Genomic DNA, 25,935 nt, shown 5'->3' with positions numbered 1-25,935 from the left:
TTACAAGCAGCACCTCAAGCTCTGGAACTTACAAGGACCAACCCACAGAGGTCTGCATGCCTGAGCTCAAGAGGCTGCAAGAGGAGGAAAGTCATCTTCCTTCAAACCCATAACCATGTTAACCAGTAACCACTATCTCAATGCTTGACCCAGAGATTGTGGGATATATGTGGCCATCGGGTCCTAACAAGCTGTGCAATGGTTCCCCAGCAGAGAGAGAGAGCTGCCACTTCACATCTTCAGTGACACAAACACGCCACTTCCCATTTCCTGTTTACTCGCAGAATAGCTGAGAATACCGGAACAATATGGACAGAACCCAAATCACCGCTATGTCTGAAAAGTACTGAACGACATGCGCTCAAGCAGAAAACCAGGTCGGTTTGTCCGTGGGCCCAAAGTGTGCGTTCAACCCCCTCATCAAGCAACTATGTGACTTCTTAAACACAGCAAGCCGTTCTTATGGACACAAGCACTACGCAGTGCTGCCGTTCCTGCACTGCTCCTATTCCTGTAATGCCAAGACATGTGTCGGTCACGTGCAGTACTCATTGAGTGTACCCCAACAAGGGATGCTGGAAGGTTAATGTCTCTGGAACCTGGTGATTCCACTGTCCTTTTTATCAAAGGAGCTCCTTTGATGTATTCTGTGTTTATGATGATGGTGGTCAGAGTGCTTTATGATCTGGCAGATTGCGCAATTACAGGACTGGGTGAGTCAGTCCACCACGTCCAAGAAGATTTCTGAACACACAGAGAAACAGAAAAACACTGCGCTCACGGACTCTGAGACTTCCTCGCACTGGTGCCTGTAGTACATTGGCCTGATGAAAGCGTTTGGGTCCAGAGGATGGCACACAACTAGGCATCGCCGAACACCTGGTCAGCAAAGCCTTTTGTCAAACCGCATACAAGGATAATGAGACACGGTGTGTCATCCACAGCAACGCAACAAATATTGGGAGGTCTTGGTTAAGCAGGGTTTGTTGCCATTTGGAGCTATGTAGAAGAAGCCTTCATTAGCACTTCATGCAAAGAAAAGGGTGTAAAACCAGCCCCTGGCTGTAAAACATGCTGCTTTCAGAAACTGATGTTGTATCCAGAAGCTAATGGCAAGGGACAGCTGGTAGTGTAATGGTTAGAACTGCTGCTTTTGGACCCAAAGGTTGCAGGTTCAAATCTCACCTCCAGCTGTAGTACCCTTGAGCAAGGGACTCACCCTAAAGCACTCTAGTAAAAAAAAAAAAAAATACCCAGCTGCACGAAAGGGTAAGTGGTTGTAGGGAGATTAACATTTTAAGTTGCTTTGGAGAAAATCATCATTTAAACAAAATGAATGCAAATGCCAGACAGCACTTCTAAATTACTGTGGTTTAATACTTCTTTGGATGTATGTATTTTTTTTTCATATTCCTTTGAAATCAATCCAATTTTTGTAGATGCGAGCAGACCGACGGGATAAAGTTCTGTGTTTCGTGGGACTGCCTTTTGAGAGAGGAAGCAGGACAGTGCAGAAAGATGAACGATGCAACCCTTGGAGGACAGTGCAGGGGGGATGGGAAACGTACATCCATAGCAGATCCTTGGAATCACTGTTCATCACAACATGTGTGATCCAGGTTGAGTTATGGAGGAAGCTCCAAGCGGGAACATAAAGGAGCGATACTCATTTCCGACAAGATTCCACAGCAAAACTGGGAGACTGACAGAGCAGGAGGATCCTCTGGTGAAGTAGTAGGCTGACAGAGCAGAAAGATTGAAAGCCTTGGCTCTAGCTTTGCACTACTCTGAGCCAAACACTTTTATAGGCCTTGCTGGGTGTGGCACCGAACTCCTTTCTAGGGTACCACCCTATTGGAACGCCACTGACGTGCTCTCCAATAAACTGTCAAAATACCAGAAAAAGTGTCAAAATGCTTTAAAAAATATACATAAAAAGAAAAATCTCCAAATCCAGTACATTACTGTAATTAATACCCAGACATTAGGATATCAACCACAAAAATTATTTCTTTTTACTACTCCAAATCTCTGTCACAACATTCTTACTTCATTAATATTTTGAAATATATTAATACAATGGCGTTCATGGCATTTTGCGCTGTTCAGGTCATGGTTCTCGTCAGCTTTTGCGTTAAAAGGCACACACTGAGAAAACGTAATTGCTGCAAATTAAATTCACAGAACGTTTTAAATTAAGTACAAAAACACAAAATAGCTTTTAAAAATCAGTTTGCACTGTAATAAAAATCCCATTCTTTCATCTGCTTTGAGATTAGGGGGCGTGGTGGCGCAGCAGGTTTAACCAGGACCTGCTCTGGGGTTCGAGTCCTGCTTGGGGTGCCTTTCGGTAGACTGGCATCCCGTCCTGGGTGTGTCCCCTCCCCCTCCAGCCTTGTGCGCTGTGCTGCCGCGTTAGGCTTTGGCTTGCTTCGACCCTGTTTAGAATAAGCGGTTGTAGACGTGCACACGCGTGCTTTGAGATTTGAACACAAAAAAAAGTCCCACAGATTGTGCACAGGTGCTTATTATTCGTATAAAGCTCCACACTGCCTTACTATATTTAGTAAATTTGGTAGAGCAGCCAATTGAATCCCATCCAATAAAATGTTAGGATTGGCAAGATAACATCTCACCTGAGTAAATGAGCCATGACTGCGCTCATCCCCCTACAACATGGGAACTGGTGACACTTAGAGCCCGGCTGCTGAAACAGCCCTTAGCCGACTCACTGAGGCCCCAAATACAGCATCAGGCATTCAAAAGCTAAACATACCAGCAAAGCAATTTTAGTGATGTTTTCTGCGCAATATCAAATCCTCTTTCCTCTCTACAGTACCCCCCGACAGGAGCCGAGGAGAGAGCGAATGATACTTGGTGCCCAATTAAGGTCTTCTTGGAGAGCTCAACAGGCCTTTCTTCCAGATGGTAAACAATGGTCAACACTCCGAACAGCAACGTAATTAATGCTTCGCACCGTACCACTTAGATAGAGCAGTGTAGAAGAGTGTATACAAAAGCCTTCAAAAGAAGCTCACTTGCTTGTTTTTTTTTGGTGTCCCAGAGAATGCAATAGAGGTCCAGCACATGTGTATTTTCTCCACGACTTGCTCCCTAGTTGAACAGCACTGGTGTGATGCCAATACCATCTCGGTTTCTCATACTTAGCACCCTACAGCAAGTGCCACACTGATGATTCCCAACATAGCACAGAGAAATGAGGAACTTCTCAAGCTGAAGGTCCCAGGATGAGAAACATTCAAAGGCATATCCAGAACAAATACCCACCAGTGTCAACAGTGGGTTAATAATTCAACCGCCAATGCCCGGTTCTCAAAGTGCTCCTCTGACATCGGAGCCACGTGTTCACATTCCGGCACAGTCAAACAAACACTAACTATGTGTGTTGGGACCATCGATAATGTTGAGAATTCAATCCAAAAAAATAAATATATATTTAAAGAGCTGATGTATGGTGCCTGGGGAAAGGTGGAGCAATAGATGATCCATTACAAGAGTTCAAAAGGTGCGAAGCACTGACCTTGACTTCCTGATGACCCTACGAGTTCTCTACAGCACAGTGATGAAACAAAACCACTCCTTTCAATTTTAAGAATCTGCACTCCTGACCAAATCATTAGTCCTATTTTGAAGCATATGGATCGAAGGCAAAGCAACATCTATCAGTTTATTTTTTTTTAAATATTCGGTGTCAGTACAAAATGCAGGCTATTCATTTATCTAGACTGCAAATGCATCCTTTTCCACGCCAAGTAAGACATTTTTGCTGCCAACGGCTTCCTTGCACAGTGAGCTCAGAACACTACGTGACACAGCAACATGTTCCCAAAGCTTTACATAAATTACCAACAAACAAAAACAGCCAGCTTAACTCTTAAGCTCTAGCCAGAGTCAAAAAATGGCGTTGAGGGTAATCATAGGCTGTAGATACACACAGCGGTTGGGAAACAAGGAAACAAAAACCTTGAAGAGGTTAGTGAAGGCTAACAGGAGCACATGAGGTACATTCCACGAAGCCACAGAACTACTTGGGCTATACAAAATATGATGGACTTTCAAAATTCAAGTGTGTCATGTTACCTCAAGGTCACTCGTATTGATGTGCTGTACTCAACATTGTACTTACAGAAACTTGCATTGTACTGTAGTACATCACCAGCTTCACTTTCTGTAATTATTATAATTAAACTTATATTATAGTTAGTATAATATAGTAAACTATATTAGCTCTAATTTTGTCCAAAGAGAGTTACAATGTTGGATGATTTACTTTACAATGATTTACCCACTAATACAGTAAGGCATTCTGAGTCCATTAGTACCTTGATAAAGTTTACCACAGCAGAATGGGAGGCAGGGGCATTCCAACGACCCGAAACGCCGTGGGACCGGCTATACCTCCTACGTGACATTGCAATATGCCAACGGTATAACAAAGCTACACTCACTTGGCAAAAGTTCAAATATATTGATCAAGAAGAGTAAATAAGTGTGGTACGACTGTCACCCAACATCACAGTCCTTGAAAATCCCCTTCGGTACGGAATGTGTTGCTTCCACATTAAAAAAACTGAAATGAGCCTGCAGTGTAACACAGAGAGATGTTAATTTAAGAATCTGTCCTCTGGACAGGAAAACTAAACACAAATCAAAGAATTATTAGAAAGCACAAATAAGTCATGGGGTTGGAAAATGCATAGCAGACAAAGATAATTAAGGGAAAGATTCTTCTGGCAGTGTTCAAATCATCTGAGTTTCAAAATGCGTCGCAGATGGAAGCAAAAACTACAAAAAAGGAGAAACATAAACCTCAAAACTAAAATAAATGGCGAATGACTGACATTTTAAATTCGGCCATCAATAGTCATTAATTCAGCATTTTTTTTTATTTTTATTTTTTTTTTTTCCTGCCCGGGAAGCACCCACAGAGCATTCGCGTATGAAGTCATAGGACAGAGAGCTTCGCTGCGGTTAACCAGCAGGATGGTCAGAAGGCTGTCGTTCTGAGGCTAATGTGCACTGGAGCCGGGGTCCGCAGATACGGAGAAATATGCCTGAGGTTAAAGCTCATGGCAAAAGACGAAATGGGAGCTGGCGAGCGCGTCTGTAATGCTCCACTGAACGTTTGCACAAAGCGGACGCACGTACTCATTATTTTAAGAGCGTGTACTTATAGCCTGATGTACAGACAAATTGTTGTGGTGAAAGGGACATTCACCACTCCCTCGTGCCCAGATGCAAGATCTAATGCCCTTGTGTGACCCTGCGGGGGAAGGAACAGCCGTTGGATCATCATTCACGGGGGTTCAACATTTTAAAAGATATCAAACCTGTACCGCAATCCCATTGTTTCAGTAAATATCAAATCAAATGGTAGCAGAATGGTCAGAGACTCTGCCTTTGGACTTGAAGGATCTTGGTTTGAATCCCACCTCCTACTACAGTGCCTTTGAACACAGTACTCACCCTTAATCATTCCAATAAAGATTACCCAACTGTATGAACGGGTAAGTAATTTTAGGTAGCTTGACACTGCAAGTCGCTTAGGAGAAACACACACACACACACAGTCTGAAACTGCTCGTCTCGAGCAGGGTCACGGTGAACCGGTGCTGAACCTGGTAACACAGGGCGTAAGGGCACGCACCCAGGACAAGATGTCAGTCCATCACAAGTCACCCCAAACAGGACCCGAACCCCAGACCTGCCGGAGAGTGGGACCCAGCCAAACCCGCTGCGCCACCGCGCCCCCTGCTTGGGAGAACAGTGTCAGTTAAAGCATAGATGTATTAAAGTCGTGCAATAAAGTACTACAAGAAACTCACCCGACAAAAGAGACAGCAGGGACCCAATCACAGCACACACTGGAAGACGCACCAAACCCGGAGCACAGAGAACGATTTTCTCGAACAGGTGACGCAACCAAACAGGCTGGCAAGAATCAAATAACAGCACAGATTTCACAGGTGATACATCTCACAACGGTACAAAGGTTTTAAAAAAAAAAAAAATATGAGGGAGAAACCATCCAAACAGGTTCAGTAACCTTTTAATTCACACTAAACCACAGCTCGAAAACTGGCGCAAGTCTTTAGACATGCCACTCCATGCTGGTGGTCGACATAAACAATCATTTTGGAGTGGACTGCTTCTATTTAAATGGTCACTACTTGTTTAATGTCAGGGTTAGGATGCAAACCATTGCTGATTATTTTAAAAAAAAAAAAAAAAAAAAAAAAAAAAAAAAAACTATATGTAATTTGTTGAAATAACACGCCACACTCGAATTCGAATTTTAAAAATTAAAATATTTTAAAATAATAAGCAGGTTCGGTCATAGACATGGGCATCAGTGAATGAATGAATGAATGAATGAATGAAAGTATGTCCACAGTCCCTAAAGTGAGCATTAGTGGACATGGTTCGAACACGACAGTGACAGAAGTGCGTCATCCATCACATAATTTTAAAATACAGTCATTGCATGTTTAATGTTCAAACAGCATGGACACTTAGTGGAAAACGATATCCTCTCTTCTGGAAAGGGGTTCTATGGCAGTTCTCCCATTCCCGTCGTGTTCCTGCATAGCCAGCAATCCAGCTCACCCCACGTTAGTTATGATGGTAGTTATGAGGTCACAGTGGATGCCTTTTACTGTTACAGGTAAACTGTTGCAAATGTGGCCTCAACTGCTAAAGTGGAGGAGACATCACTAAGTGGAATTGATTGGTTCCAGTCTCACCAGGGAGGTGCTGAGCGGAGTAACTCAAGGGTCATTATGGGGCCCTTCGCATGCGAAGCAGGTGGATGAAGGGCAAGAATCTGTATTTATGCTCATTAGGACCAGAAAAGAAATCAGCTGGGGGAAGACCCAGAAGCATGATGACCGGTGTCCTCTTTCCACTTTCGATAATTTACCAATTTACAAAGCAGGGTAATTTTTACTGTAGCAGCTCAGAAGAAATACCCCAATCAAGGGTGCTACAGCAGGAGGTAGGATTCGAACCTGGGGCCATCAAGTGCAAGGCAGCAGTTCTAAATACCGCGCCACCTGCTGCTGCTTCAAGGAACTGAGAAACTTTCTATAGCTTGAAATCTGCATGTCTGATTTTGTACCATTTTTCTGACCTTCACCGCTGCACCATGAAAAATTATTTAATGGATGAATGGCCTTCCAAAAACTCAAAAGTTATATTCTTTGCTGGGTTTCAGGAATTTAATTTACGTAAGAGGAACCGAGCTTTGTTGAGTCCGAGGACAGGGTGAGTTTGGACAAAGGAGGAAATCGCTCTCAGAAATTCCACTATTTTTTTGTTCGATAATTCATCAGCCTCAACACACAGACGTTTGGAAATCATAACGGCAGTGACTCCGCTTGCATGTGCAGCGAAGGTATTAAAGTTCAAATAAACCGTGGTGTGTATTTAACCCTCAGTGGCGTGCCAATCACAGGGAAGACACTTTCCACATGTTTTGCCTCCTTTCATAAATAAACCAGTAAATGCTCGTCAAGCCAGTTTAATTACTGTAACCGACAATTTTTGAAAGTGGTTGTACCCCTTTTAGCAACTCAAGCGTCATACAGAAACGTTTTCCATTTCAGCGGATCATTAACATGACTTTTTTTTTTTTTTAACGTGCTGCTACATATGAATACATGACTACACAGGCCCCTGTAATGCCTTTACAGTAAGTACTGGGCAAAGCAGGGACAGCAGAGTAGGGATGACAACTCAACAAAATCTCACTTAACGGGAAAAATTTGCCAATGCATACATTATTCAGTCACTGACACACATTTGCCGTGAATAACCCATGCACTAGAGGTCCAAAAACCAAAAGCAATTTTTTACATTCTTACCTGAATATGGTGGACTGAGCTCCCTCTCCCACTCAGAACTGCTGAATCCCTTTCAACATTCAAGAGGGGTCTCAGCACATGGCTTTGGGACTCAGACCTCCTGTAATTTCCAACGCATTATCTCCGACTGTTTTGCATTGCATTTTGTTTAAATATCTCTTTTTTAAAAATCCTATATGCACATAGTCATGTTCTGTACACTGGCTTATAATGTTAAAGGAGACCAATTGTCTGTGCTGAAGAATCACACGTCTGCATCCAAATCTCTCCCCCGCTAAATGTGTAAGTATACATGTAAACCGCTTATCGTAAGGCAGAACTCTGAAGCCTCTCCCAGAAACAAAGGCACTGCTAGAGTGTATAACCCAGGCAGGACTCCACTCCACCACAGTACACACACACACACACACACACCATCTGAACCGCTTGTCCCATACGGGGTCGTGGGGAGCCATAGCCTAAGCCGGAAAAACAGGGCGTAAGGCTGGAGGGGGAGGGGACACACCCAGGACGGGACGCCAATCCATCACAAGGCACCCCAAGCGGGACTCGAACCCCAGACCCACCAGAGAGCAGGACCCGGTCCAACCCACTGCGCCACCACGCCCCCCCTCACCACAGTACCCAACCCCATCTAATTTCAGAAACCGCTTATCCCGAGCAGGGTCGCAGTAAATGGAGCACAACATACATGTTCTGCTTTTACCTATATACATTCCTAATTTTTAATTTATTTTTATACTCTATTCCCGTCTAAATGTGATTTGCTTAGCGCGATTCCACTGTGTCACTATGTTGTCACTGCCTTGTTCGATTTCCTTTGGGATTAATAGTTATCATGTGTATATTTATTCAGTTGTCAGAGAAGCACACCTGAATACCCAAAGTGGGGTGCAAGAAAAACAGTTTTCTGATATAGAGCAGTTGCACGAACGTTTACAAGAGGGACAACAAACGTCTAACAGATGAATCTCCCCAGAGCAGCGCGGTGTCAGGCCTGTGGAGTCAGACTCATCGGCGTCACGCGCTCCAGCGCAGACTTTCATTCACAAAGTTCATGATAAAAAGGTCTCCGCAGTTCTGGCCGTGGCCTTGCGCGGCCGCTTCTTTTGCGCCGGTCCAACTTCTCTCTCCGCTGTCGCCTGTGTAGTCGAGCCAATCCAAACAATGTTCGCTTCAGCAGCTAACCGCAGTGCGAGAAGGTCCAAAGGCGGCTGATTTGAGCGCGGAAAACCCGATACGTGCCGGGTTCTGGCTCGCTCTTCGCCCCAGTTCGTGTTACCCTCAAAAACAATGAAGGAGTGAGAAGGCAAAGATGTGCAGCAGGGAAGGCGTGCGGCGGGCTATCCGCTGTCCGTGAAGGGGAACCCAGAGCGGTTTTGCAGGGCAGCAGCTGCACGAGTGCTGTGCGAGTAAGGCGAGAGCACTCCGCAGTGTGTCTGACCCAATACCCAGTGGGAGAGGTTACACGCATGGAGAAAAAGGAGCATGGCGCCAGAACGGGGTAGAAAGGGGAAATATGCGAGACTGTGGTGTTCCAGCAGAGGGCCTCTGAGTGCACATGGATCTGGGGCTGGTCCACAAAGGTATGAAGTTTGAGCACAGATTGGACCTCTGAGGTCCTGCACTGGGGTTGGTGAGAATAGTAACTGGATGGAGAGGATTTAGGGTTACAGGATCACACGAAGAACATTGTGTCAGTGGCTGGTGTGGGCAGCAGGTGGGGTAGTGGTTAGAGCCCCCACCTTACACCTGAAGGACCAAAGTTCGAATCCCACCTCCTGCTGGACTACCCTTGAGCAAGGGCTAAAATTTACACAACTGGTAAATCACTAAGTAGCTTAATATTGTAAACTGCTTTGGAGAAGAGCATCAGCTTAATGTATGAATTTAAATGAATGTAAATGTAGATGTTTGGGAAATTGTGACTCATAAGAATTTGTCAAGGTCTTATGAGCTACAAGGACAGAGATAAATGAATACAAAAATTTTCAATGCCACCTTCAGGACATTAAACTGGAATGGGCACCGAAAAACGCATATATTCATGTCCCACCGAGGCTGGAAACAAGCTAAGAACGCAAAAGTAGGAAGATAAAAATGATTGTTATCCGAGGTGTAGATTTCGTGCTACATATTCAATTAGTCTTGTTCCGCAACGCAGTGTATTCCCAGCCTATGAAGCATCTTTAATGAAGCACACAGTCAGGCGCCCAGGCCTTAACATTCGCTCTGGTTAATTTGGATGGCTACACAAAAGACGAAGAAAGAGGTGAAATAAGACCTCCTGAAATGGTTAAACATTAGAAACAACTGAATCGCTCTTTTTTTGTTTTTAGCTAATCCTTTTTGCCCATGTGTCTCACAACGTTCGGCTACTTAATGATTTACCCATCGATACAACTGGATCATTTTCTAGCAAGTAACCTTGTTCAAGGATACTAGAGCAGGAGGTAGGATGTGAACCCAGGTTCTTCAAGGCAATGGCTCTAAACACGATGCCACCTGCTGCCACAGTCTTACATCAAAGGACTCGTCTCTTCAACATGAAACAACCGAAGCAGTTATGATCGACAGGAAGTGAAGGGAAGCCAAGCGGCACTAAACATGCCCCACTGTAAAGCAGAGCCCATAAATAAAGATGCGTGCTACAGTAACGCAACACTAGCATTTCGGAGCCGTGTGTAATTGCACTGGGAGCAGAGTCATCCACGCAGCGACTAAATTGGATTCTGAGTGCCTCTGCAGTTTTAAGACAGTGATGGAAGAGCAGGTCCTCTGTCTGCAGAGCACATGCGCCATGACTCCATGAATCACAGACCCTATCCACAGCTTCATCCCTTCCTCATTTATTAAAGAAAATGACAGACCCAATGGAAGGTGGGACTCCCCATGAATACAGATGAAGGTACCCAAGACAAAAGGGTGCATTTCTGCAAAAAAGCTGCAGCTCAGATGTACCGATAGTCGGCGTGTGTATAAAATATGCGAGTGTGTCTGTGTATATATGGGTACGAGTCTTCATCTTACCTCTTTAGCTTTCTTCTACCACAGCTGGTGCACAGATCGAAAACCAGAGAACAGTGCATTTCGGCCACTATTGTCTTTCCTGTTTAATCTACATCCTGATGTGGCCTTGTCTGCCTGGGACGCACATGTTCTCAGATAAGGAAGTGGTTCAAAACGCTGTGCAGAAAACAAACAATGCGTGTGCGCGGGAGTGTGAGGCTGCACATACCACAGCTCACCATAAGCAGTGTCAGAAAGGGAGATTTGCGGCCGAAGGAGGTTCCGATTCTTAGCCGGTTTGTGCGCGCGCGAGCACACACGCACGCTGTGCAACGAGGACGGAGGAGCATTCCAATCCCATGCTTCTGGTTTTGCTGATTAATGCCAGGAAGCAGAAATCGGTTCGGCTCAAACCGCCTGGCACTCATCCGTGCGTAACCGCTCGGCCCAGAACCCTCCACACCTTCCCAGGAACTTTGCAATCTCTATCTGTCCATGCCAGCACTTACACACAGGCGCTTATGTATATTTTCACAGCTTAACATGACTATTACCCGGCAATTCACGGATCAAGTTGGAAGAGTCTGAATCCGTTCATTTTTAAGAACAAATACACCGTCGGCTCACGCACCGAGGTTACGGTGAAGGCTCGATAGGAGAATGCAGGGCATCCCTCCGTGCCCAGTCGTTCATTTCTCCCCCGAAAGTCCCAGACAATCACAGGAGGGAGACCAAGCGTACAAGACAGTGGCACGCAATTCATTTCACAGCCTCCCGTCTTCAAACAAGATGTCAAAATCCCCATCATAAATATTCATCAGCCATGTGGTGCAGACTGTGCAAAGCCGCTCTCGGCATGAAGGTCCACACCCCACCGTTCGCGCAGGTGGCCCACGGCCCACTGGAGCACTACAGCCAATGGATTTCGCTCGCTAGCATTGCCAGAGGTTCAACTCCTGTGTAAAGGTAGCCCTGTTGATCAGACTCAACCTTGTATTGCTTCTGTCCTCAAAAAACACATTTATGTATTTATGCAGCAGGGTAACTTTTACCGAATCAATTCGGTAATACTGAACTCATTCGGTTTGATCACGTTCCCCATATCAAGTCATTAGAATATGTGCATTTAAAACAAAGATAGGGAAAGAAAAGTCATGTTGGACAAAAATGAAGGTGTAAGGGAACTATTTACAGCGGAATCAATAGTCTAGTCTAACTGCCAAGTCCAATTTCCACCCAGTCTTCAAGGTGACAGCTGATATTGACACAAAGCAATGGTGCAAGTGCTCCTTTGGTCAACTCACTTGTCAATTGTCCACTTGTACTCTATAAAAAGCAACCACGGGGACCCCCCGCCTGGTCTCAAACACTGAGGAACCCAGAGGTCCCTGCGGACCCCAACGCACAGAAGCCATGGTTTATCCTGGAGAAGGATAACACTGGTGAGCTACCATAATGCCATTACCAAAAATTCCTCAGTACATTTAAATATCTTCTGTACTTTATACAAGGGCTGCAGCCGTAAAATTACAAATTAGTCACACTGCAGCAAAATCCAGACCTCAGTGCAAGTTATGAATATAGAAGTTCAGTAACACAATTGAAGACCTTTAAGCCATACATTTCAAAAGGTTGGATGCAATTATAATTAAATTGGAAGAAAAGGGAAGTCATGTCAAACAGGACTGCAGCACACTGTAGTATTGACAATGAAGTTATAGTAGTCATGTTTGTCTCTTGAGATCAATAATCGGCAACAAGGGACGACGCAGCTAGGAGATATGCTGACGATCAGCACTTGGCAGAGCTGACTTGTCCACAAGAACAAACCGAAACACCGTTCAAGCTGTGGGGTTTCTCGGAATGCTATTTGGATGTGAACAAATGACTTCAGAAAAACGGGAGAGGAAAAACCATGGACTTCTTTGAAGTGAGGTATTGGAGAAGACTTAAGGACACCATGGACAGCGAAGAAAACTAGGATGGACATTTGATCAAATCAGGCCAAAAATGCCATGTCATTCGAACCACAAGTGAGATAGGTTATCGTATTTTGGGAACATGAGAAGATCAACTAACATTTGAACTAATAGGTGGACAACCAGCAATCAGGGGGATGATATTTATTTATTTTGCAGACTTCTTTTCTCCAAAGCAACTTCCAATGAACTCTATGTGGTGTTACCAGCCCACACACCTTATTCACCAAGGTGATTTACACTGCCAGATACACTACTTACACTGTCACTCATCCATACATCAGTGAAACACACACACACACACACACACACACACACACACACACACACACACACACACACAGCGAGCGGGGATCGAACCCATGTCCTTCTCGCACCACCCAGGCGCTGTGACACAGCGGCGCTACTCACTGTACCACCAATTTTCCCAGGATCAACTAACAGTAGTGACAATGGACACACCTCTTCCAACACTAAGGACAGAAGTGGAGGGCAGAAGTTTCTGGAGACACTATGTGGTTGACTCCATGGCACACCAATAGGCAAGAATACAAAGTGTGTGAAGGCCCTTTAGAGTCCGTAGAAAGGTAGACACAAGTACTGGACACACATTATTTACACTGCTCACCACAGAGTGCTGAGCTTTTCAGTATGAGCCAACTTCAGGCCAGGATCTGACAGAGTTCCTCTTACTTCATTGACAGGCTTTTGCTGACCACAAGACCCCTGGGGACACTGACTCCTCCTGGGGTCTGATAACAAAACACCTTGTCCAGCCACTTCTCACCGACAGACTGCACACCCTCCGTCTCCGGCCTCACAGAGCACAGAGCACAGCCTGGAGCAGCGCTACACCCTCAGGCAGGCCGTGTGATCACGGGGAGCCTATAGCCCATGGCGGTGATGCACAGAAGCGACCGCGTCAGTGGTCTGAACCTGGTCAAAGTGCAGAAACTCGACTGGGAGGAGTTTTCAGAAACACTGGTGTGAAAGATTTGGTCGCCTCACATGCTCCCCATCTGTCACTTCCCTTTCTTCCCTCCTTTTGCAGCCCACTTCATGGTCCCCAGAGAAGCCCACTTTGATGTCACAACCAGTCTGAACTAATGGATGAATAGCATGAGCACTATGTGGCAATGTGCTTCCAGAGATGGAGGAATCGGGGTTCCCTGGCTGAGCCTCAGATGGAGGGAATGAATGGAGCCAGTAGCCAGCGCCGAGGGGCGATCCCATTGAGCCACCGACGCCTGAACAAATTGCTATTCCCGGTATGGTCCTAACACACTTGTGTCATTAGCCTTACATGAGGAGGAAGACTCCATGTGTTTCCACATAGCTTTTATTTACATCTCTGGGTCAAGAGTCAGTGAAGGCTCATGGAGATAAACCAGCAGAAAGGCACTCGGACTGGTTCCTGGTTAAAGATTTTCCACCACAACCAGAACAGGTTGGAGCACCGTGGGCCTGAGCAGGTGTGCAGGAGCCAGGTGCCAAACTGGAACAGCAGGATCGATGGCACCAATGTCAAAAGCAGCAGGTGAGAGACTATGAATGTGGCGGAATGTCTCGTCAAACCATCCCGGCAACACATTCATTAATGATACGACCCTTCGATGGTACCACATTCGTAATGTAGTGTTACACTGAGAAAGAGGAAGATGTATTTAAGGTGTCATGTTCCCATTATACTAGCCGCTACAAATAGAAACGGTACTTCTAGTTCGACATTTATACCCCTGCATTGCTCACCCAGCACAGCGGCTGTCAACGTACCTTGATTTTCAAGTTTTTTATAGGGGAATTTATTGATATGTATTAAGTGTTTTCTTTTAGGATAAGGCAGATTTATGCAACAAGCTATTTGATGATGTAGAAGCTGAATTAAAAAAAATCTTCTAACACACATTAAGTCCTTTTTGACGCTGACAGTGCCCAGAAAAGGAAAACCCAGGAGAAGTAAAACACACTGGTGGTTGAGATTGTGAGAACATGGGTTGTGCTTCTGGGACAGCTCAACTGCTTGACTCAGTTTCGAATGCTGTGTAAAACCTCTCAAGGTTCTTCTCCCCAGTTTACAGAAATATATATTAGATGCGCAAAAATTCTGTATTCAAGTGCCAATACAGGCAGTCCCGCACCACCCCCCCCCCCCTTTTTTTTTCTTCTCTACGAAATAATGCAAGAAAAGGTATGCTCAAACATGGAAACATTTTCAAAAAGAAAATGAATAATTCCCCAACATACATTCATCCAAGTTTTAAGAATTTGACTTTGAGGACTTCAATATCCAACTTCAGGTAAGGAAGGATTTATTCACATGTACGAGGGCCGGAACTGAATTTTCCCTTATCTAGTATTTCACTGAAACGCCTCCAAACGTCAACGTCACTTACAATGCTAGATACACTGAACTCCAAACAAGCATACCCCCATTTATACAGCAGACTAACGAAGCACTCATTCCCTCCCTCCCGGGAATTTAGAGTCATCAATTCACCTAAAATAGATGCCGTCGAACTGTGGGAGGAAACGAGCATTTAAACGAAAGTCCACACGAACATGGAGAGAAAACGCAAGCTCTACACAGACTGAGCCAGATTCAAACCCATGTCCAATCACGGAGCACCAGCACTACCTGAATAATCAATATTTGAAATTTTCGATTCTAATGTAGCTTGAAGTTAAAATATTAAAAGTCTTAGGGTATTTGTAACAGCTAGATTCTGCAAAAGTCTGGAATAGATCAGACAAAGTGAGGTACGTCGCAGTCTATTCTGAGTTTTTTGCACCTACTCATGCGATGAACATCACAGTGCATAAAGTAGAAAGAAAAAGTTTACTTAATCAAATGTCTGCAACTATGTCTCTTTCTCCTAATGTAATGCACAAATTGTATTTCTCTAGGATTTAAGTTGCTTTGGAGAAAAGCATCTGCTAAATGAATAAATGTAAATGTAGTCAATTTAAGAGACATCTGTATCAAGCTTTCATTGACTAAGAAGACTACTATCATAAGAAAAAAAAAACAGTTATGAACCAATTTAAGGCTTTGACTGTGTTGAACAAACAGTGTGTACTACTGTTAATGCTGACATTCTAGCATTTATGCTACGTTCATTCAATACTGGTGGAGCAAAAGGGAATTTTTTTTTATTTAATTTTATTTTTATTGCACAGTCAGCCCTCAGCTTTACTGGCTCCTGCCTTTGAAGAACTAAACCATTTTGAGTGAGAATTACACCGCACACTGCAAAATACGAATGTGTGTCACAGAGTGGCCCGATTCTGCAGTTGTGCAGAATATGTGGGCACAAGGCTGAGAGAGCACAGGCTGTAAATTAATCCTCATGAAACATGGCATTCTCCGGACCAAAATAAAACCCAAAAGGTGTTCATTCTGTTGTAAAACAAGAATGTTAATGATATTATAAAGGCTTTTCATCTATAATTGTTTTTATTATTTAGAGGCTAATCCTAGGCATTCATAAAAGACTAATAAACATCACCATAGGCTCCCCCCTTAGCCACCAATAACCCTTAATATGACACACAAGCTGGGCCAGGATTGCGCGCAGACAAATTAAAATGTCACAACATGCACGCGTAATTGTGGAGGATAAAATCACCTCCAATTCAAACAACTATATAACGTAGGAAAACCTGTGTACACCAAAATCTTGCCAGCAAAGCCTTTGTAGATGGAAGTTCATCACTTCAAAGGACACCCAGAATAAGGTGAGAAAAGGAATTTTACACTTAACATGGACAAGTGCCACAATAACAGCCCTGTAGTTTTCTTTTGCCTAGGAGGTCCTATCCCCTTATTGGAGGCAGAAAAGGTGACTACAGACTCATGACCATCTTTCATTACAAGGGCAGTAGGTGGCGTAGTGGCTAGAGCTGCAACCGTGTATTTAGAAGAGCCAGGTTTGGATCCCACCCTCTGCTATAGAACCCTTGATCAAGGTACTTGCCCTGAATTACTCCCGGAAAAAAGCATCCAGCTGTATACACTGGTAAATTGTTTTAAGTTGCTTTAGAAGCCAAGTCTCAGCAGTACTGTTTTTAGTGTGGCCTGCTGCGACATGAGCGAGGCACTGTGGGAGCTGAAGTCCTTTGCGTGGAGGGTGTGGTGGCTCTTTGGTCTAAGTAAATTTACATTAATGAAATCAGCTTCATTAGTAGTAAAAGTCTTCTGAAGACTTTTATTCAGCTAGAAGGTACAGGACTCTCCTTCAGTGGGAGACCACATGGAAACCATACTAAAGTTATTTCTTGGGACAAGAATGTGTTGAATGCGATCCAAAAAATATCCATAAATATTTACATTTATTCATTTAGCTGAATGTTTCTCTAACGGGACTTTCAATGTCAAGCTACTTAACAGTTATTTACCCATTTATACAGCTGGGTAATTTTAGTGGTGCAATTTAGGGTAAGAACCTCCCTCAAGGTTATCATAGCTAAACCTTTAGGTCCGAAGACAGCAGCGCTAACCACTACACTACCAGCTGCCCCAATAGCACTAAAACAATGCAATTACGGGATAAAGGGGTGAAAAACGAATAGAGAAAGTAGTCTGCTACATAAAACGTTTTCCCCTCATATAGAAACAATTGTGCATTCAAAAACACAAAAAATGCTATGACCACCCACTAAAAATTTGGTAAAAACAGTCTGTATTAAAAAAAGAAAGACCCTACAATGGACACAAGGGCCATTATAGAAGCCAAAGGGTACTGTTATCATAGGTTACTTTTACCACCAAATTTTTGTTACGCAGGCCTACTAACATTATTGCATCCGTAATAAAATATACACAGACGGTGCTGGGGGGGAAGACTGATAAATCAGACAATAGTTTAAACTTTTGACTGTAGAGCAGAAAATACTGAACACAGCGAGACAAGACAATAAACACTGATTGTACAGTATATACTGTATGCAGTCATGTAACAGAAATAGCTAGAACATAATAAACACGCTTTTCCGTTTGAAAGGATACAAAATGGCACATTAATCTTTCGTGGACAAACGTGCGCTCCCCTGTTGCACAGGTAGCCCTCCCCCCTCAAGGGCACCTTTTCAACTCTGCTCGACTCATTTGGCAAATCCCATTAAGCGCCTCCAGTGGGGGGAAAGAACCACTATAAATCAGACTCAAAGGCGATTTAATTCACGTGTCAGAAAGCGAGTCGCAATGTCGAGGCAAGTTACTGTGAACACACCTCGACTTAATTACGACAAATTCTCATTTCTGCGCGAATATAAGGCTGCTGAGATGTGGCAGGTTGTTTGTAAGCAGTTCAGATGTGTTTAACGGAGCTAATGACTGTGGGGAGACTATTGTTCTCTTGGACTAACGCAATTTAAAATGCCGCATACGGGAGAAGAACTGCTGGGATAAACAGACTTGTAAAATAGGATATGAACTGTGCTGCATGTTTCTCCACCACTGCCGAAAACAGACGTTGATACTCCAGCGTTTTCTGTTATTGCTACCAGACAAGCAAATGATCACAAAAGGAGGAACTAAAGGAGGCTTAATAGAAACTGGAGGGCAGAATTTGAAGAAAGGTCTTGTTCTGGAAAATGGATCATGGTTCAAACTCCACCGGAGTTGCTTCCACACAGGTGGCCTTGGCTGACTAGGTTCTCTGGTGCTGAAACTATTCAGTTTTCCACGGGCGGATTGTCAGAAATGGCACTTTATAAAAACACTTCAATCTGAAACAGCACGCACTATATTTAGATTAATTATGTCACATTTGTTGCTTTGGCTGTAGGGAAGCTCACAGACAGGAACCATAAACCCTGCTGCTCATTGCTGACTACCTGGCTTTACCTTGGAGGATAAGAGCTGAATTTCCAGTGTTATTCCATGATTGCATCTGTACTGAATCCTTGTGGTAGGAAAAGCACCTAAGATAAGAAATTTTTTAAAAAATTATGCTGCTTGTCAAGTAAATGCAACCTGTGTCTCTGTAGCCATCCAGTAGATGTGATTAAAATGCACTAAAACAGAAGTGAGACCATCTTTATTCAACTCTCTTCCAAGTGATTTCCATTCAAATATAATATTTAGTGCATTATTCTGACACAGCAAGACCTGAGTTTAACTAATACACAACCGTAAACACATTAGGAAGGGCATCTATTTTATTGTAATTTTAAAAAAAGATTAAGAAATTCACTTTAAGCCACCCCTGCAAATTAAAATAAAAAGCAAACCAACAACTGTCAAAATAATGGTTCAATTTTAATGAAACACACCCTTTTTTGCTGCTTTGTCCTGCTCAGAATATCACTGATATTACTTGCAATCCAAAGACTCCAAACGAACTCTCCATGGTACGCAAAGACAAAACCGAATTAAATTTTAAAACATTTATTTTTATTAGTTTAATTTTTAACTGCAGGCATACACTAATAATCAAGTTGTGAGAAACAGAGTCCATCCTGACTACACCATGCTTTGAATTTAATCAAGCCCCTGACAAGACAATAAAAGGTCGCACAAACTAAGTCTAGCATCAATTATTTTACCGTACATGCTATGTAGCCTCGAGCTTTCTACATTTGGATCTGATCAAACATTTAAGAGAGTCAAGAGTGGCTTTGTCATTTCAACTATATACAGCTGGTATAATACACAGTGAAACGCAACAACATTCCTCTAGGACTACGGTGCTACATAAAACAGAGTTACCGGCACAGACTACATTAAAGTGCACGTGTGCAAGACTTGTGCAAGCAGCGCTAGACATTACAACAATTACTATATCGGACGATAACAGAGGTATGCGAAAGGGATGTAAAAGATTTAAGATAGCACACATCCCTCCCATAACTCTTGTTTGGAGAAGAATCCCAAATGATGAAAAAAAATCTATGCTGTTTAAGAGAAGGCTCCGGGGGGCATTTTGCACCACACACACGGAACAATAACAGCACCGAGCTGGTGCTCGGTGCAAAGTCGCAGCACACCGCCAAACCACATAATCCCATTTGGTCCTGCCTTTGATCTCCCGACCCACGTTATGGTCATTTACCATGCCGAGGAAGGCTGGGAAATAGAGATGTTTCCACAATACACGGGCACCGGGTCAACTCAGTAAAACACAGAGCCAAACCCTATGAACTTTACCTGATGTGACCGCATGGGATTATAAAGTAACAACTGCAAAGAACACTACTTTAAGCTTAGTAAATAATGCCTTTGCAAATAAACTACACACTAAATTTTTTTGTTACGACTTGCCTTAAATTTATAACTATATAGTGTGGGAAATGGAGAGTACAGAAGCATGATGTAGTGGTGTGGTAGTACTTGTTGTGTCATCACTGCTACTTTGATTGTGCATTTCTTCAAGTTTTAATACGTATATTTCGCAACGGCACTTCAAGCGTTCACAAATGACGTGTCATATATCAAAATTATTGCGTTTCTTTTTCTGACAATCTCCAGGGCAATTTCAGGTAAACAAGTTACTCGAAGACACAACACGATACCTTTCAGCACTGCCGAACACACAGTTGCCAATATATAATAAGGACCAAAAGTAGATGGTAAATTGCGCATCTGTTGTGGGTTTGGCAGAAGTGGGAAAACAGCCTCAAAGAAAACTCCAAACTTTTATAGGAACCATAAAAAGGCCGCGCTGAGCACTGGCAAAACAGTCCAGGCAAACAAAACTGCTGTCTACACAGAATGAAGCTCGATGGAAATTTACACGTTCTTGAAGGCAACGCGAGGAAGTCAATTCATTCTGCATCCCAGCTCCCTAGTTGTGATTGGTGAAAACTGATGTTCTCATTTAATTGCCACGATCTGAACGGAGTAAAATGTCAAAGCAATTAAGTTTTAGGGTGTTCTCCTTCTGTTTGGCTAAGGCAAAGCGCTACACATCTGGGACATGGATACGGTTCCAATTCTAATCTACACCACAGTTATTTATTTATTTTTAAGCATGGTATTTAGTGTACGTTGCATTCAGGCCAATCTCTGAAGTGAATGACAGTGGTACTATGAATTTCACCATGACAAAGTTCAGAAAATCTTAGTCGTGTTTATTTATAGTTCTCTCTTCTGATACTGCATTTCTTGACAAAGGCTGAAGTGAATAGATGGACATCTATGATATATTGTAACACAATATGACATTTAGTTGCTTACTGTGCTTTATCCAGTGCCTAACAAAGCTCATGTATACGTTACTAACAATATTTGAAATGCATTATCTTTTTCTTTCCAATGTGTACAAAGTGCAGTAAGTGAAGAAACACGGCAGACGACATTAAAATGGCCGACAGGAAGTGTCAGTCGCATGACCATATACCAAAAAGGAAGCGACAGTAAAAAAAAAAAAAAAAAAATTAGTGAACAGGAACAAATACCTGAAAGCATTGCTTCAGTCACATAGCTTTGAGAAAAGTGACTGCAAACAGGTAGTGGGGTACGAATGTTCTCAAAGTTGGCCGTCAAGGGTTAAAACAGTTCAGGTGAAGCGACCATTTTGTTCAAGAGCAGCACACTAATTGTTTTGTGCAAACCTATTCAGCTAAATTAATGAGTTAATTAAATAAAAATCCACTATAAGCCATGTTTCTAGGTGCTACTAACTTCTGACGTTACATAAAATCTGTTACTAGCAACTTCTTGGTCGGATCGCACGCCTTGTAAGACAATGATACCGAAACGGCAATCTCATTTCCTTCCACAGCTGCTTTAAGGGGATTACACAGAACAGTCCCAGACAACTGGTTATGTAACTGCTTTCCTGGCAGCAAGGCTGTGGCGGCAAACGGGAGCCGCGGTGGGCAATCGAGACAAACGCCTTTCATGACAGGACGCGGCGACTAACGGCTTACTGCAGTTCCTACACAACCCCACAGACTGACTTCGACACAGGACTGAAGTCATCCTTCAGCCTGACTCATCCAACTATATACCGGTCTCTAATAACTCTTACCTAACTCTTAGCTTTGAAACCTTTTTGGGGATCGTCTGACACACACACACACACACACACACACACACACACACACACACACACAGTCTGAAACCGCTTGTCCCATGCGGGGTCGCGGGGAGCCGGAGCCTAGCCTGAAAACACGGCACAAGGCTGGAGGGGGAGGGGACACACCCAGGACAGGATGCCAGTCCGTCGCAAGGCACTCCAAGCGGGACTCAAACTCCAGGTCCACCGGAGAGCAGGACCTGGTCAAACCCACTGCGCCACCGCAGGAGTGTCGTCACAGGTACTGCCAGCAGCACACTTCCCCCTGGTGGCATGCACCCCGCACTGTAGCACCCCCCGGGGCCATGATTCACCGCTTGCCCTGCCAGCACAGTTGAGCCCACTTTGACTTCATTCGAAACACTTCAGCTTCGATGTGGAGAATGGCCCGTCCACAAGCTGCAGCCCTCTGAACCCCCAGACCCCGCCCAGCTCGGGCCTGGTGCTGCACACCAACTTCCCGGGACACACGCAGAGGCGCAAATCCTTCCTGTACCAATCGGACAGTGACTACGACCTCTCACCGAAGTCCATGTCACGCAACTCTTCTATCATCAGCGAGCTTCACGGGGACAACCTGATAGTAACACCTTTTTCTCAGGTACCTGCAAGTCTTCGCAGCGTAAGGAAAAACTTCTCTGTTCTGACAAACATACAATGTGCCTCCAACAGGTGGTCCCCTGTGGCCAACCAGCCGCCAATCACCAGAGTCTGCCTATCAGAGGAGTTGTACCAGAAGCTGGCCATGGATACCATGGAGGAGCTTGACTGGTGCCTGGACCAGCTGGAGACCATCCAGATGTACCGCTCTGTCAGCAAGATGGCCTCCAACAAGTTCAAAAGGATGTTGAATCGGGAGCTGACCCACCTGTCAGAGATGAGCCGCTCTGGGAACCAGGTGTCCGAGTTCATCTCCAACACCTTCCTAGACAAGCAGAATGATGTGGAGATCCCGTCTCCCACATCCAAGACCCGGGAGAAGAAGAACAGCAGGTGATGGCACAGATCAGTGGCGTGAAGAAGGTCACCCATGGCCCAAATGTCTCCAGCTGCAGTATCCCTTGCTTTGGAGTAAAGGCTGACAAGGAGGACCTGCTGCCGAAGGAGCTGGAGGACCTAAACAAATGGAGTCTGAACATCTTTAAGGTTTCCGTGATTTCCAACAACATGCTGATGACTTGCATCATGTACGCCATCTTCCAAGAGAGAGACTTGATGAAGATGCTTAAGATCCCCGTTGACACCTTTGTGATCTTTTTGGGAATAGTAAGAAGAAATGTGGACTTTCCAAAAAATTTGGATAAAATGCATAAAAGCTAAAAAGCCATTTACTTAAAAGTGCTGTAAGTTTAATCAATTCACTATTCAATTTTAGATGCTCTTAAGCGCTACAGTTCAAAGCACTTGAGCATTTACGGACAGAATGCTAATGGAACAGGATATTAATTTATACATCTCACCGTGAAACAAACCTCAGTAACATCTTTTGAGTCCATCATATACTGCATTGAAATTATTTTCGGAACCTTAAAAATATTACTCAACATTTAACGGTTTATGTTGCATCTTCTCTTTTAAAAAAAAAAAAAAAAAAAAAAAGAAGAGGAGGAGTCCACTGGGATGAGGATTGAGTGGATGACAATCATAATAAATACACTTAAACCTCATTCAACAGGTCCTAAACAAAAACACAGCACCAAAAAAAGGAGTTATTTTTAAGAAATGAATGAAAACCAAGAAAAGCTAGAAAGCAAAACTATAAAATGTTGGCATAATCATGCAGAAAAAGATCTTGTATATAATGCAAATGAGCGGGGGCACGGTGGCACGCACAGTGGTTTGACTGGCTCTTGCTCTCCGGTGAGTCTGGGGTTCGAGTCCTGCTTGGGGTGCCTTGTGACACTGACATCCTGTCCTGGATGCGTCCCCTCCCCCTCCAGCCTTACACCCCGTGTTGCCGGGTTAGGCTCCGGTTCTCCGCGACCCCACATGGGACAAGCGGATTCAGAGTGTGTGTGTGTGTGTGTGTATAACATGCAAATTTGACTGTCTCAAAGGATATTTTCCCAACAGTGTGATTTCACAGATTGAATTAACCCTGTTTAAGAAAAAGAATGACCAGTCAGATGGTCCAATAAATTGGCTGCTGGTCTGAAAAGAAAGCACCATATGCCGAAATCAAAGGTCCTGCTCTATTCCATCTGATGGTGAACAAGGATGACATCTCTTTACGCACTTCACAGCTACATTTAAATATTGCTGTAAATGCATAAACAGATTTTAAAGACCCATGCCTAGCAAGCTCAGAGTTTTGAGAGAGAGACTCCTACAACATTTGTTAAGAGACGATGCCAAAAATTACTGCAGACGTTCCCCATGGGGTTTGTAGCATTTAATGTTCTCCAGTTTGTTCCTTTAGATGTGTCATAGAAATCGTCTGGTCCTTCACTGAACAAATTATTTAATAACACCTCAGCCTGAGAGCAGCACGCTTGCCAGATGTAAGCATTATAACTGTCACGGCAACACTGCTCAGGTTTAAAATTCATCATACACAAACCACGCGATGTCTTTGTTGAGCACCGTGAATCAAAATGGGAAGCGGGACCTCGACCGGCGGAGGCGTAGTGCCCTGACCCAGAAATTACGCCGCTGTGGCACTCGTCTCCTGCGCAGCACGAACACGGGCTTGGTACGGGTTCTTCTCCTTTGAGCGTCACCCGACAACATGCGCAATTTACTCTCGCGCTCAGGACAAATCCGTCCGCGACCATTCGTCTTTCCTTACGGCCCACAGCGCACGTCTCCCAATCTGCAGAGTGCAACAACCTTCCATGGAACAACATTTGACTCAATGATTTATATGTTTATTTCACAGAAAACAAAAATATAAGCATTACAGGAAAAGCGTTTGACCTTTGAACCTCGACACTGATGGGCCAGTCACTAGAAATAGGGCAGGTACAGGTTTGTACCAATCTTTGCTTCTGTGTTTAGCGCATTGTAGCTATAATGTTCAGATTTTCTTTCAACTGACATTTGAACATCTTTTCATCCCCTTTTCCTCCATTTGTACTTGTAAAATCCTTAACGCTGAATTATTGTACATTTGCGCTTACGTTACTGTACCATAATTTATCTTACCGTAAAACGCTTTGACAAGCTGGTTTTAAAGGTTCCATATAAAATAGTTCATTACCATCATCATCCTGAAAACACAATGCTAGATGTATTTCAAACTCCTACACTGTCCAATTTACTAGCTTACCCGTTTCGGGTAGCGTACAGAACAAATGGCAAGACAGCTAATCCGAATGTTTCTTGGGGCGAACGCGAGGGAGCCGTGTTCAACTATGTCGTAAATTCAAAACGGCGCATTACTCATTTTCCTGGTAGAAAGATCTTCATGTGTCATTTGTGCTGCTCAGTATTTTGAGTGTCTCACTCAGACTAAAATACCCTGAGCCCGGTGATTCAGCATGTTGAACTCTAAAGTGTAAAGTAAAATCTAGCAAACATCCAGAGTTAGTGTTTGTTATAACTTCAGGATTTCTTAACATAACAGTAGCCTTTCAGTATTAGACTGACTGCTGAGGGTTTCATAAGATGTGTTAAAGAGCTGGATTACAGCCATCATATATTCAGGGGCTTAAACTAATATTAATGTCATTAAACTGTCACAGGACCATCTGACTGCATACATTTTGCTCTCGGGGGTGTTATTCACGGAGACCACCTCAGAGAAGGACGAAAGGGCATATGTTCAAGGGAGAACACCTCTATAACAAAAGACCACCAAGCTGCACTGGTTTCCTTTCTCCAACCACAGAAATTCACACTTGTGGAACCAACACACAGCTCATGCCTGAACACTCTCACAGCAATCATTGGCCGCCATTCCTAACACATTACTGGACCGGTGTGATGTCTGCTGTGCACGGTGACTTACAGTAATAGCTTTAGCTGGATATTCTGATGAAAGTAGTGAGTCAACATTTACACTATGATAATTATAACCACAAAAGAAGAGCGAGATGACTACAG

General features: G+C 43.8%; 1 pseudogene; it reads left to right on the top strand.

Moving 5' to 3' along the window:
* The first annotated feature begins 13,765 nt into the window (after window positions 1–13,765).
* Window positions 13,766–23,211, top strand: LOC114909446 (cAMP-specific 3',5'-cyclic phosphodiesterase 4B-like; annotated as a pseudogene).
* The last annotated feature ends 2,724 nt before the right edge of the window (window positions 23,212–25,935 follow it).

The sequence above is a fragment of the Scleropages formosus genome, chromosome 24 (genome assembly GCF_900964775.1).
Source record: "Scleropages formosus chromosome 24, fSclFor1.1, whole genome shotgun sequence".
In the NCBI taxonomy this organism is placed as follows: domain Eukaryota; kingdom Metazoa; phylum Chordata; class Actinopteri; order Osteoglossiformes; family Osteoglossidae; genus Scleropages; species Scleropages formosus.
This window is presented reverse-complemented; position numbering and strand designations above follow the sequence as displayed.